This window comes from Stomoxys calcitrans, chromosome 2, assembly GCF_963082655.1.
Source record: "Stomoxys calcitrans chromosome 2, idStoCalc2.1, whole genome shotgun sequence".
NCBI lineage: Eukaryota > Metazoa > Arthropoda > Insecta > Diptera > Muscidae > Stomoxys > Stomoxys calcitrans.
The window spans coordinates 178,217,965-178,233,266 of record NC_081553.1 but is presented as its reverse complement, the minus strand read 5'-3'; the positions used below and the strand labels follow the sequence as shown (position 1 = coordinate 178,233,266).

The 15,302-nt window shown below is 37.6% G+C and overlaps 2 long non-coding RNA genes across 2 annotated transcripts; both read right to left on the bottom strand.

The window, feature by feature from the left end:
• Positions 1-669: 669 nt before the first annotated feature.
• Positions 670-1,516, bottom strand: LOC131995226 (uncharacterized). The gene is made up of 3 exons (XR_009397293.1): positions 1,276-1,516; positions 1,070-1,193; positions 670-990 (listed from the first exon to the last, which is right to left on the bottom strand). It is a non-coding gene; the product is annotated as an uncharacterized LOC131995226 (long non-coding RNA).
• An 8,165-nt stretch (positions 1,517-9,681) lies between these two features.
• Positions 9,682-10,769, bottom strand: LOC131995183 (uncharacterized). The gene is made up of 3 exons (XR_009397232.1): positions 10,532-10,769; positions 10,327-10,450; positions 9,682-10,247 (listed from the first exon to the last, which is right to left on the bottom strand). It is a non-coding gene; the product is annotated as an uncharacterized LOC131995183 (long non-coding RNA).
• Positions 10,770-15,302: the final 4,533 nt, after the last annotated feature.

Sequence of the window (15,302 nt, the reverse complement as noted above, 5' to 3'; positions counted from 1 at the left end):
GTCTGTAAATAACAGTCTTGACAAAAAGTATAGCTATACAAATGTAATGTTGATTGTGTATCAACCTGTGCTCTTTGGCAACAAACAAACGGGATCACTGTAATCATGCCAAAAAAAAAAAAATGTTTTCGCAAATCTTTGCTATGCTTTTAGAATTTTGCGCAACAATAAATTGCAGGTAAAATAACACTTTATGGAAGGGAATGAAATGAACAAAATTTCGGCAAAAACTAATGAAAAAAAAACCTTATGAAATAAAAAAATAGGAGAAAAAAAAAAAAAAAAAAAAAAGGACAAGAATTGCCAACAAAATTTTTCTCTCACAACTCTAATTATTTAAATTCTATGTTTTCAGATTTTTTCCCTTTCTTTTTTTTTTTGCAAATTTTGCAATATTTCTTGTTCACCTTTTTCCCGTTTTAAAACCTATTAGAAAAATCACACCAACTCCGAGCAAAATTAGCACATACTAAAGAAAAACTATTTTATAATTTTGTCTCACAAAATGAAAAGTAATATAAAAATTTAAAAAGAAATATATAATACTATGTGTTGGATGGGCAGAAAAATAATTCCAGGCAGTTATTAGATGTTAAGTTTTGTTCACAGTAATTATCACGAAACAATCGTACGTTTTTCTGTTGTTCGATTACGGACAGGGGGTTAATTGGCTGGCTTTCTATGTCGAAACTATACCACTTTTCATTGATTCTCGGGCTTCCAGGCCATAAAACTACACACTTTCATCGAATCTCACATATTATCCGGTCTAATTTCTTCGTCGGGCAACGAACCCCTGTGTTTAGAGACGATATGTAGGATGCAGCGACAATAGAAGACTGAATTCTCCAGTGTTTCCAGTGTAAGCAAACCACAATAAAATTTTGCTGAGAAGCAAGAAAAAGGGAACTGAGCCGAGGACAGGTTTCAATCGGTGGTTTTCTTTTCTGCGGTGCTCGACAGTGCCGTGAATATACAATATGTAGAAACCTATGTAAAAATTGAATTTTTTTTTTTTTTTGCTATCAAAAGGGAGCCTTTTATTTGATTATGTTAGGGAAAGTATTACCTCATAAAGGTGGCAAGAAAAAGGCAAAAAATCCTGTGGGCTTAGGCAGCCCTGAGGAAAGCCTCCAAAGCTCTTCTATGGGACCCAATGGTCCAAAAATGGTAGGAATTTTTAAGAGGAGGCACTGATCGGAAAAAAAAAAGAAAGAAACGAAAAAAATTGTTCTCATAACGAGAGAGTGAAACGAGAACAAAAAAAAAACTCACCAAGTGTCTTGTTCGTAAGCAACACAAAAAAAATAAAAACCAATGTGGATAAAAAAAAACGTCAATTCACTTTAAAAAAAAAACTTTCACCAAGTTACTAAATTGAACTTTTACACTCGCGATTTACCACGATAGCTTTAGAAAACCAAATGAAGGAGTCCAAAGTTTGCTACCAGTATTAAACCTCGGTAACGTTCTTGGATAACGTTTTCCTTCCAATTTCTGGTAAAATCCAAAAAAAACAAATGAGGGGAAAAACGTCAACTATATGATAAATACTGTTAGCCAATCCTACTCATATCCACATGAAGATGGCGTTGAATCAGAAAATCATATTCAAATTCAAAATAACGACCTATTTCAAAAAGAAAAATTTCAACCTGCAAGCGCCATTACAATTCCCCCCCAACAAAATCAGGCTTTGGGGTGGAAATTCTCACCATCAAAGCTGATACCGCTTGCGAGGTGAACTATAACTATTGACGTATGTCCTTGGCGTGATACGTACCTAAAAGTTTGCCCTGTAAGTCTTCTAACTCATAATTGCAATTGCCCAGTTTCCGTCGAACCCGTGCCTTCAGGAAAGTTGGACCTAACTTGGAGTTAAATCCCTGCTCGAAGCTGCTCTGTTTAAAATTTCGCCGGTAAACTTCTTGGCCAACATCATAGGATACATTTCTAGAACGAAGATTGTAGGTCTTTTGATTTCTTTCGAATTGTTTATCCATCAAAATCCTTGCTTTATTGCTCATAATGGCAAGGGAATCATTCCTATTAAATTTCACGGCCCTATCCTCCAACATTTCTAACTGCCGCAACAACGGGTAAGTGGAACCGTTTGTGATCATGTTTTGACCGAAAGCAAGATAATATGGCGAAGTTCCTATGGCAGAATGAACAGTTGATCTAAGGGCGCAACCGATACCACTGAGCAATTCGTCCCAGTTCTTCTGATCAGGCCTCACATATGATTTTATAGCCGCCAACACGGATCTATTAACCCTCTCCGAGGCGTTTGCTTGAGGGGCATGAATGGCTGTAAACAAATGGTTGACACCATAGCGGTTTAAAAATTCTTTAAATTGATTGGCACGAAACTGGGAACCGTTATCGGAAACTATCACCTCCGGAACACCAAATATATGAAACAAATCAGTTTCTAAATATTTAACAACAACATCTGTTGTAAATTTTTTTACTGGCTTCAAAAATGGAAACTTACTAAAATGGTCTAGGGCTATAAATATGCCAATGAAGCCAGATCGGGATCGCGGGTAAGGACCTAAAAAGTCGATATATATTTTCTGGAAAAATCTATTAGTTTCGGATGTTTTACCCATTGGTGGCCGCAATGTCTGGTTAGGATGTTTTGTAGTTTTACACATCTCACAATTATTCACGTAGTCCTTGACATCAACTGCTAAACTCGGCCAGAAATAATATTTCCTTATTTTGAACAACGTCTTGTTTATACCGCCATGGGATGACAATGGATCATCATGAGCTCGCCTTAACACTTCAGGAACCATCTCTCGAGGAATCCATAATTTCCATGATAAGTCATCATGAAGTTGTTCACCAGAAGCATGCTCTGTCCGTCTGTATAGGTATCCGTCTATTATTTTTAAGTCGGGCATTTTATCTAAATTTTTCCCGATTTTGTCAAGTCGTTGTCGGTACTCGTCCGATTGAAAATGTGTAGATTTGAGATCTACGAAAATCCCACAGTCTCCTTCCAATGCGGACAGACAATTCGGACCTAGAGCGGACATGTCTTCAGTATTGGCCCTAGAAAGTGTGTCAGGAACCACATTAAGACTACCACGCCGATGTTCAATTTTAAATTTAAATCCTTGCAACTTTAAGGCCCATCTAGCTAAGCGAGTGCTTAAATCTGTTTGGGAAAGGAGCCACTTCAAAGACGCATGGTCGGTGATGACTGTGAACTCATGTCCTTCCACATAAGCCCTAAATTTTTTAATACTCAGCATTGCTGCCAAGCATTCCTGTTCGGTAACCGAATAGTTGCGTTGGGCTTGATTGAGCTTCTTCGACATAAAGGCGATAGGAACCTCTTCACCCTCCGCATCTTTCTGAACCAAAACTCCTCCTATACCAGTCTTACTAGCGTCACAATGAATAAAAAATGGTTTTGTGAAATCTGGGCTATGTAAAACTGGAGCAGTGCATAGATGGGTCTTAAGGGCATCAAAAGCTATTTGAGCTTCATTAGTCCAGACAAATTTTTGCTTTGTTTTAGTTAAATCTGTTAAAGGCGTGGCAATAGAAGCGTAGTCCCTGATAAATTTTCGGTACCACCCTGTCATTCCGAGAAATCTTCGAACTTGTTTAACGGATCGCGGTTCTGGAAAGTCGGTAATTGCAGACACTTTATCGGGATCCGTTCGAATAACCCCGTCACCAACCAAATGACCAAGATATTTTACCTCAGAGACACAAAAATTGCTTTTTCCAACGTTAATCGTCAAACCAGATTCTTTCAATTTCCGCGCTACCAGCTTAAGAACTTCAAGATGCTTTTCAAAAGTGTCAGATATAATTAGCAAATCATCAAGATATATAAAAACTTCTGTCCTGAGAGACGGCGGAATGACCTTATCCATTAACCTGGACATGGTCTGGGGAGCATTACAAAGCCCAAAGGGCATCACAGTGTAATGATAAAGTGGTCTCCCAGGAACAGTAAAAGCTGTCTTTTCTCTAGATTGCAGATCTAAAGGGATCTGCCAAAAAGCATCTTTAAGATCTAAAGCTGTTATGAATTCGGCTTTCGGTAACCTGCTGAGGATACCATCTATATGCGGTAGCGGATACGCATCTCCAACTGTGACCGAATTTAGCTTGCGGCTGTCCAAGCAAAGTCTGTTCTTTCCAGGCTTCCGATGAAGAACTACTGGCGAAGACCACGCGCTATTGGATTCCTCAATAACTCCTAACTCGAGCATCCTGTCTAGCTCGTCATAAATCAATTTTTCCACTGCTGGAGAGACAGGGAAATGACGCTGTTTAATGGGTTTCGCAGTGCCTGTATCAATAACGTGTTCTAAGACATTAGTTCGCCCTAATCCCTCCTTGGCAAATGAAGGAAACAAGCTGATTACTTGATCCAACTTCATTCTCTGCACGTCCGATAGTGAAATTTGAGGTGCAATTTCCGAAATCCAAGACTGAGTATCAGAGGAACAATCAACGTTTACTAGACCCGGTGGCATAAGATCAAATAATTCCCAAAAATCAACCCCTAGGAACAAATCTTTATCGAGGCTTGGAACTATAAAAATCGTAATCGGTTTTTCTACACCCTTGAAAATAATGGAACTATCCACAAATCCTACAACCTGTTGACCACTTCCATCAGCAGTTTTGACTGATGACTTCAATTTCTTAAATGGTTGGCCAGAAGCTAAATACTCCTCTGCTGCCTTAGCTCCAATGCAGCTCAATGATGCACCAGTATCCAAAAGACCTAAAATTTTTTTTCCAAAAAGTAAAACCTCAGCATACGGCCTGACGTCACACGGTTTATTTAACACTGAGCAAATAAATTTCTTCTTAAAACCTCGTACTTTCTTCCAAAAAGAGCGCATTCGGGCTGTTGATCTACTAGTCTTAGGGGATTCCCCGAAGATTCTCTCTCTAGCTTCCTCATATTCCTGGAGTCGTACATGGAATGGCTTAAAAGGATCTAATCCTCGAGGCATATTATCCTGTCTTAAAACATCATGTCCTGGCAAAGCATTGTCACATTCGGTTAAATTACTGTCACATTCGGTTAAGGAATCGTCACTTCCTGTTACAATTTTGTCACTTCCTGTTACAATTTTGTCACTTCCTGTTAGTGAATAATCGCTTTTAGTTTCATTTGTTCTTTTAAGTACATCTAGTCGAGTTCGGTTTGTCTCTGTGCACTCTTCAGTGCACTCGGTCGACCGTTTTTTGAATTGCACTTCTTGCAACTTGGCTTGTATGTGTCAGGGGTTCCGCAACCATAACAAAAGATTGTCCTGTCCGCTAAACAATCCTGATATCTGTGTCCTGGTTTCTGACAATTCCAACAGCATAGACTTATTGCAGAAACTGCCTCCCCTTCTTCCTCAAATTGTGTGCTAAAATTATCCTCAACACAGTCATTACCTAGCTCCGATATCCTTCTCGGCATAGTGGTCGGCTTGGAAAAGGACGAACCGTGCTTTCGTCGAATGTCCTGCATAAAAAATTCCCGCCTTCGACAGATATCCCTAAGTTCCTGAATCGAATGAATTCCCACATTTAGAATTTCGTGTTGAATCTCCGGAAGTAGATTCCGTCTTAAAATCTCAACTAATGTGTCATCACTCAGAGGCTGTTTCAGACGATCAGTTAGCTCAACTACTGACTCAAAGAAGCTGTCAAAATTCTCGCCATTCTTCTGTTTCCGATCTCTAATTAATTCCCTGATGTCCACATCAGTCCGGGAATCGCCGTACTGCTGTCTGAGGGCCCTACAAAGATCACGCCAAGAGACACTGGAAACGGATCTATGGTACCGCCAAAACCAATCTGCTGCTTTACCCTCAAAAAGAGAGCTGGCATTTCGGCACAGTAAATCGTAATCGCCCTGAAGAGTTTGAATGGTGAGGGCTTCAACCCTGTATATAAAACTTTCAACGGACAGACTGTTAAAATTTCCGGAAAATTTCAATCGCCAATTCGCTATTATGTGCAACACCTTATCTGGACGAGACGCCAGGTCTGATAGCGATGAGTGGGTAAAGGCAGCACCGGTTGCAGCTGAATTCATGGGGCCTGAATTAATAGGATTCTGAACGTTATTAGGATCACTGCTACCCAAAGAAAGACCGAAGATTTGTTGGAACGTCTGATTCTCAACAGCTGGCAAAGTTTGCATCCGTGGTGGTGGAACGATTCGACCTTGAGAGGGAGGTGTATACTGGGGATGCACATGACTAGTAGAAGGTGTATTTGGCCTTGCATTTAAATTTAAACGAGAAAGACTGACTTCTATATTGGTTTGAATCAATTTGGACATTTGGTCGCTAAGAGAGGAAAACAGTTGAGACTGCTGTGCTGAAACAACCGATGTTACCATTTCCTTAAGTGCATCAGGATTTACAGCGGTGGAACTATCTGTAGCAGCACCACCGTTTCCAACAGCCGCGCTAGTAGAAGCCTGTTCATTGCCTTGTTCGTTCGAAGCCTGATTACCCGTATTCTTCTTCTGTGATCGAGTCTTAACCCCTGCTGAACCTACACCCTGACCATCACCGTGTAATCTAGCATTACAGACCGGACAATATGGCCTCATTTTTGCACAACTGGCGAGACAAGTTTTGTGAAATGTATGACCGCAAGAAGCAAGTTGGAATTGCAACTCAGACGTTATTAAACTGGCACATGCATTGCAAACAGGACGAGCTTCGCCTTCAGCATCTGTGACGATATTTTCCCTACTTAAGTTGAGCGACATTTTCTTTTTTTTTCCTTTTTTTTTTTTTTTTTTTACTGTATGGGGGACGATATCCTCTTATAAAAAATAAGTCAAGAACCGTTTGGAAAGAATTATTAAAATTTAATAACAACAGATAAATTCCCAAAACGGAAAAAAAATTGTTATGTTGGACAAAAGCTAATGAAAAATAAAAATTTACATAAGGGCTTAAGGTCAATTAAATTACTATTATTTAAAAAAAAAATTAATAAATAGACAAATGAATAAAAATAAAATAAAATACAAAAATAATTTCAAAAAAAGAAATTCAACGAAATTGAAAAGGAAGTTTTAGGATTTAGTTGTGAATAAAAAAAAATAATAAAGAGAATTTTAATTGTAGAAAATAAATATATTTTATTTTGAATAAATTTAGATTAGAGATAAAGTTAAAAAAAACAAAAATAAAAAAAAAAAAAAATTCCAGACTACCAAAAATTCAATTTATCATTTATTTCTGTTTGATTTCTTACTGCAGAGGCTTGCAAGTGGTTACCATTTGATATCACGAAAAGGAAACATAAAGGACGGTATGAAAAAAGAAAAAAAAAAAAATATTTGGTGGTTTAGAGACTTAAACTCCAAACATTCACACAAATAAATGTTAGGCTGAGAATGTTAACCCGCTCTGGGCCGTGGTCAGGTCTAGCTTAAAGAATTATCCAGACACTGCAATCCAATCGACAATGAACCGAACTTTAACACAAACAGAGAGTATGGTTTAGTATAGCATTCTTTATAAGTAGTCGAGAATGGATTAAAGTTCTTGACCATCAGCGAAATCTGACTTATAAAGGGGTACTATAGGAAGTAAAAGTTATAGAGAAAAGTAAAAGCAAAAGAAAGGAAAAAATGAAGATTTTGAAAGGAGCCGAAGGAGTTATATCAGTTTTTCATAAAGGATAAAAAAAAGGTGGAATTAAGGATATATTAACCCATTCGGGCCCCACGTTGGGCGCCATTTATATTTATAATGTAACATATAACATTTAAAGAAGTCGGAAGATGGTGGTAGCTAACTTGTGGAGGCAATGCACGCTTTCCACCGGCCTTATTGCTCGTCGGAATGGGGGGGTTAGAAACTCCACTATAGTTATTTCCGCTCATTGTTACTCACAAATACATTCAGTATTGCGTGCATCAGACTATTTTGTGTGCTGTGCGTATCTCTTGGCTGGACAGCAAAAGAAAGAAACCAACAGATACAAAAGTAGCGGACAGATACAGCGAAGAAAGAGGAAGATAGTTTAGACAGCAAATGGTTTATAGCAACATGATGTTCTGTTGCCAGAGATGCCCACCCAACCATGATCATAATGCGAAAATACGTCCATAAGAGAAGGGTTGTCATTATGATCCCAAGCCCACACCAGCAAGCCCTACTGCTAAATGTTTGAAACCAACCAGAAATATTTAAAATTTAAGCACAATTCATATTGATTTTATTTACAAAAAAAATCATAAAAATACGAACTTTTTAGGACAATTTAGAAATTCAAAATATATAATTGAAAAAAAACAAAAGAAATAAAGAAAAAGATATAAAACAAGCTTAAAGCAAATTAAGAAAAAAAAAATTAATATTAATGTAGTAAAGAAATAAAAATAATAATGAAAATCAACCTGTTCATGCAAGGTATGGTACTGATCCTTATTTGCATACATGAGAGAAAAAAAAGTAAATACGCAAGTGTAGAGAAAAAAAACTAAATAAAAGTACACTCGTATTTTTAGTTTTATCCCCGGACTGGTGTGTGGTAATTTTTAGCAAAATTGTTATATAAAAAAAATTGTTTTATTTTCTGTATTAATAATCTTATTTTCCTTTTTAGTTATTTTTAAATTTTTGCCTTGTGTTTTTCTTTTCGTTTTTTTTTGAAAATGAATAAAAAAAAATTCAAAACTTGAACAAACCGGCAGTAAAAAAAAAAAAAAAAAAAAAATAATAAATGTAATGCAAAATTGATCACCCTTTTACTAGATCAGCAGCATTTGTTTTTATCCCAAAAAAAAATAATGATATCAAAGCAACATAGAAAAGATCAATGACTTACTTTGTTCTCTTCTTTATAATCGGGTCCATCGTTGAAAGGCCTTTCTCAGAACTGGATCTAGGAGAGTATCAATGTTGACGACAGCTTGAGAAATGTTGCTGGGATGGCTGAAATGGTGCTGTGTACAAAAGGTGATTGAATGCCTAAAGTTGCGAGAGAGAAATGTTGCTTTCGTGTTTGTCCGCTCTTTCTGTTTTATGTTGATCGAAGATCTTGCATGTAATTAAACATTGTGTTGCGAGAGAAATTGTTGCGTTGTAATGGTTTAAAATGATCAGTACTCATAGCAACATGTTGCGAGAGAAATATATCGCAACATGGTTTGTTTCCAACGATGTTTATAAACACCACGCATACTTATAAACGCAAAGCACAAGAACACATTGTTTCTGCAACATTATGGACTTTAGTCAACATGGTCTGTAAATAACAGTCTTGACAAAAAGTATAGCTATACAAATGTAATGTTGATTGTGTATCAACCTGTGCTCTTTGGCAACAAACAAACGGGATCACTGTAATCATGCCAAAAAAAAAAAAAATGTTTTCGCAAATCTTTGCTATGCTTTTAGAATTTTGCGCAACAATAAATTGCAGGTAAAATAACACTTTATGGAAGGGAATGAAATGAACAAAATTTCGGCAAAAACTAATGAAAAAAAAACCTTATGAAATAAAAAAATAGGAGAAAAAAAAAAAAAAAAAAAAAAGGACAAGAATTGCCAACAAAATTTTTCTCTCACAACTCTAATTATTTAAATTCTATGTTTTCAGATTTTTTCCCTTTCTTTTTTTTTTTGCAAATTTTGCAATATTTCTTGTTCACCTTTTTCCCGTTTTAAAACCTATTAGAAAAATCACACCAACTCCGAGCAAAATTAGCACATACTAAAGAAAAACTATTTTATAATTTTGTCTCACAAAATGAAAAGTAATATAAAAATTTAAAAAGAAATATATAATACTATGTGTTGGATGGGCAGAAAAATAATTCCAGGCAGTTATTAGATGTTAAGTTTTGTTCACAGTAATTATCACGAAACAATCGTACGTTTTTCTGTTGTTCGATTACGGACAGGGGGTTAATTGGCAGGCTTTCTATGTCGAAACTATACCACTTTTCATTGATTCTCGGGCTTCCAGGCCATAAAACTACACACTTTCATCGAATCTCACATATTATCCGGTCTAATTTCTTCGTCGGGCAACGAACCCCTGTGTTTAGAGACGATATGTAGGATGCAGCGACAATAGAAGACTGAATTCTCCAGTGTTTCCAGTGTAAGCAAACCACAATAAAATTTTGCTGAGAAGCAAGAAAAAGGGAACTGAGCCGAGGACAGGTTTCAATCGGTGGTTTTCTTTTCTGCGGTGCTCGACAGTGCCGTGAATATACAATATGTAGAAACCTATGTAAAAATTGAATTTTTTTTTTTTTTTGCTATCAAAAGGGAGCCTTTTATTTGATTATGTTAGGGAAAGTATTACCTCATAAAGGTGGCAAGAAAAAGGCAAAAAATCCTGTGGGCTTAGGCAGCCCTGAGGAAAGCCTCCAAAGCTCTTCTATGGGACCCAATGGTCCAAAAATGGTAGGAATTTTTAAGAGGAGGCACTGATCGGAAAAAAAAAGAAAGAAACGAAAAAAATTGTTCTCATAACGAGAGAGTGAAACGAGAACAAAAAAAAAACTCACCAAGTGTCTTGTTCGTAAGCAACACAAAAAAAATAAAAACCAATGTGGATAAAAAAAAACGTCAATTCACTTTAAAAAAAAAACTTTCACCAAGTTACTAAATTGAACTTTTACACTCGCGATTTACCACGATAGCTTTAGAAAACCAAATGAAGGAGTCCAAAGTTTGCTACCAGTATTAAACCTCGGTAACGTTCTTGGATAACGTTTTCCTTCCAATTTCTGGTAAAATCCAAAAAAAACAAATGAGGGGAAAAACGTCAACTATATGATAAATACTGTTAGCCAATCCTACTCATATCCACATGAAGATGGCGTTGAATCAGAAAATCATATTCAAATTCAAAATAACGACCTATTTCAAAAAGAAAAATTTCAACCTGCAAGCGCCATTACAGTATTTTATTATGACTCTCAACAACTGTGCCAAATAAGGTCCAAATCGATTCATAACCTGATATAGCTGCCATATAACCGATCTGGGGTTTTGACTTCTTGAGTCTCTGCAGGGAGCAATTCCTATCCTATGTTGCTGAAATTTTGCATGTCGTTTTTTGTTATGACTTTCAACAACTGTACTAAGAATATTTGGAATCGGTCCTTAACCTGATATAGCTGCCATATAAACCGATCTGGGGTCTTGACTTCTTGAGCCACTAGAGGGCGCAATTATTATCCGATTTGGCTGAAATTTTGCATGACGTATTTCGTTACGACTCTCAACAATTGTGCCAAATAAGGTCTAAATCGATTAATAACCTGATATAGCTGCCATATAAACCGATCTGGGGTCTTGACTTCTTGAGACTCTACAGGGAGCAATTCTTTTCCGATTTGGCTGAAATTTAGCATGACGTTTTTTGTTATGACTTTCAACAACTGTGCTAAGAATATTTGAAATCGGTCCATAACCTGATATAGCTGCCATATAAACCGATCGGGGTCTTGACTTCTTGAACCTCTAAAGGGCGCAAGTATTATCCAATTTGGCTGAAATTTTGCGTGATGTTTTCTGTTATGACTTTCAACAACTGTGCTAAGAATAGTTGGAATCGGTCCATAACCTGATATAGCTGCCATATAAACCGATCTGGGATCTTGACTTCTTGAGCCTCTAAAGAGGGCAAGTTTTATCCGATTTGGCTGAAATTTGGTACATTAGCGAATATGGTATGAATCGGTTCATAGCCTAATACAGCTCCCCTATAAACCGATCTCCCTATTTTACTTCTTCAGCCCCTAAATGACTTCTACTATGGTCTCCAATATTCAATGCAATTATGGTCCGAAATGAGCCATAGCTTGATATTCTTCCAATTACGTAGCAATTTTTTATACCCTCCACCATAAGATGGGGGGTATACTAATTTCGTCATTCTGTTTGTAACTACTCGAAATATTCGTCTAAGACCCCATAAAGTATATATATTCTTGATCGTCGTGAAATTTTATGTCGATCTAGCCATGTCCGTCCGTCTGTCCGTCCGTCCGTCCGTCCGTCCGTCCGTCCGTCCGTCTGTCTGTCGAAAGCACGCTAACTTCCGAAGCAGTAAAGCTAGCCGCTTGAAATTTTGCACAAATACTTCTTATTAGTATAGGTCGGTTGGTATTGTAAATGGGCCATATCGGTCCATGTTTTGATATAGCTGCCATATAAACCGATCTTGGGTCTTGACTTCTTGAGCCTCTAGAGTGCGCAATTCTTATCCGATTGGAATGAATTTTTGCACGACGTGTTTTGTTATTATATCCAACAACTGTGCCAAGTATAGTTCAAATTGGTCCATAACCTGATATAGCTGCCATATAAACCGATCTTGGGTCTTGACTTCTTGAGCCTCTAGCGTGCGCAATTCTTACCCGATTCGAATGAAATTTTGCACGTCGTGTTTTCTTGTTATATCCAACAACTGTGTCAAGTACGGTTCAAATCGGTCCATAACCTGATATAGCTGCCATATAAACCGATCTTGGGTCTTGACTTCTTGAGCCTCTAGAGTGCGCAATTCTTATCCGATAGGAATGAAATTTTGCACGACGTGTTTTGTTATGATATCCAACAACTGTGCCAAGTATGGTTCAAATCGGCCCATAACCTGATATAGCTGCCATATAAACCGATCTTGGGTCTTGATTTCTTGAGCCTCTAGCGTGCACAATTCTTATCCGATCAGAATGAAATTGTGCACGACGTGTTTTGTTATGATATCCAACAACTGTGCCAAGTATGGTTCAAATCGGCCCATAACCTGATATAGCTGCCATATAAACCGATCTTGGGTCTTGACTTCTTGAGCCTCTAGAGGGCGCAATTCTTATCCGAATGGAATGGAATTTCGCACGACGTGTTTTGTTATGATACCCAACAACTGTGCCAAGTATGGTTTAAATCGGTCTATAACCTGATATAGCTGCCATATAAACCGATCTTGGGTCTTGACTTCTTGAGCCTCTAGAGGGCACAATTCTTATCCGATTTGAATGAATTTTTGCACGAAGTATTTCGTTATGATAGCCAACAACTGTGCCAAGTATGGTTGAAATCGGTCCATAACCTGATATAGCTGTCATATAAACAGATCTGGGGATTTGACTTCTTGAGCTTTTAGAGGGCGCAATTCCTATCCGATTTGGCTGAAATTTTGCATGACGTATTTTATTTTTACTTTCAACAACTGTGTCAAATAAGGTTCAAATCGGTTCATAACCCGATATAGCTGCCATATAAACCGATCTGGGATCTTGACTTCTTGACCCCTAGAGGTCGCAATTATTATCCGATATGCCTGAAATTTTGTACGACGGATCCTCTCATGACATTAAACAAACGTGTTAATAATGGTCTGAATCGTTCTATAGCCCGATACAGATCCCATATAAATCGTTCTCTCTATTTTACTTCGTGAGCCCCAATGGACGCAATTCTTATACGAATTGGCTGAAATTTTACACAGGTCTCCAACATATAATTTAATTGTGGTCCGAACCGGACCATATCTTGATATCGTTTTAATAGCAGAGCAACTCTTTTCTTATATCCTTTTTTGCCTAAGAAGAGATGCCGGGAAAAGAACTCGACAAATGCGATCCATGGTGGAGGGTATATAAGATTCGGCCCGGCCGAACTTAGCACGCTTTTACTTGTTTCGTTTATCCTTTGTTTGCCCAAAAAGAGATACTGTGGAAAGAGCTCGACATTTGCGTTCCAAGGTGGAGGGTATATAAGATTCGGCCCTGCCGAACTTAGCATGCTCTTACTTGTTTTTAATGTACTATATCACTGTACGTTGTTTAATAAATTCCCATATGCATAGGCAATTGAATGGATTGTCTCATATATCCATCAGTTAGTAAACATTTGAAAAAAAAAAAAAAATATTGCTCTTCATTTCAAATAACAAACAAAAGTGATAGAAACGTCTGCGGAAACTTGTTAGTTAATAAAGCTAATACAAATGAAACAAAACGCGAGCACAATCAAACAACCCATAAGTTTTCAAAGTAGAGCATCTGCAACAGAAATAAAGTGGTCTGAGACCATAGACCCTAATCGAAGAGATGATGTTATAATTATGCCTAAGCGTCAGTACCACGAACGTGAGAATAAAGGATGCTAATAGTTTGGACAAACAGACCCCTCCCCAATGTCTCCTCCAATATCTTGGGCAATCAAACAAGAATATTTTCCACAGCTTTGTCAGTAAGTAGGTATGATCTAAAATCCACCAATGTTAATTACCATAGTCTAGTTAAAGACCATCGTTCCCATACATGTATGATTAGCAAGACCAGGCTTTACGAGTTACTAGAAGAACCATAGAAAACGAGTCTGTTTGAGCTTGAGTTTGAACTAGAGAAGGTGTTAACAAAATCATCATTGCGGAGTGGCGGAGAAGTCACATTGAACAAGACGGCAGCCATGGTAGTTAATGCAACGCCGAAGACTTAAGCCGCTGGCCGTGTTGTTAATGATGATGATGTCTTAACTGGTTTGTAAATACTCCAGTTTGCATCACACTGTTGAGTTTGTCTTTGCTGCACTATTTGCTTGCCATACTCGGGGGCCCTCGTCTCCATCTGGTCATTCTTTACAATTAGTATTAGTTTTTACCATGCCAGCTAAATGCCGACTTAACTCTGTGAGGCAATATCAGTAGGCAGTCTTGCTTAAATGACTCTGTTTGGGTCTTTTCGACTGTCTGTCCAGTTCCCAAGAGTCTTTAAGAACTTCATTTGTATTTGCATGCTTTTTGCCCTTAAAATAATGCGTTATTCTTTTTTTGTTCTTTCTATGTTCTCTGGTTGCAGTGGATAAGCAGTTGTTGGCTAACTGGTTGACTCTGAGCACAAGTTGAAGTTTGTTTGGCATCCAATCGAAATGTGTTAACCATGTTACATTATTAAGCGATTGGAAATTCTGTTCTTAGACTTTTAGTTCACTCGCAGCCACATTCCCATTTCCTAGTTGATCGACATTCTCAAGTGCTCTATATAATGTATGGTAGCGATGGCAATGAGTATAGTGTTGGAATGGTACTGCCCCATCGTTAGGCAGGAGTGTACCCAAGTATTGGGTGCTAATTGATTAGGCGTTAACTATGATTTTAATAGTCATTTATTGATGGTCTTTATAGTGATAATTTATGTGATATCCTAGGCAATGTGATGAGACACATCTCCATAAATAATGATAGCTACACTTTCAGCAGCTGTTGCGAGCTATGGTTGGGGTTGCTTGTGGGCAAACAAAAGACTTAAGACACAAACTTGC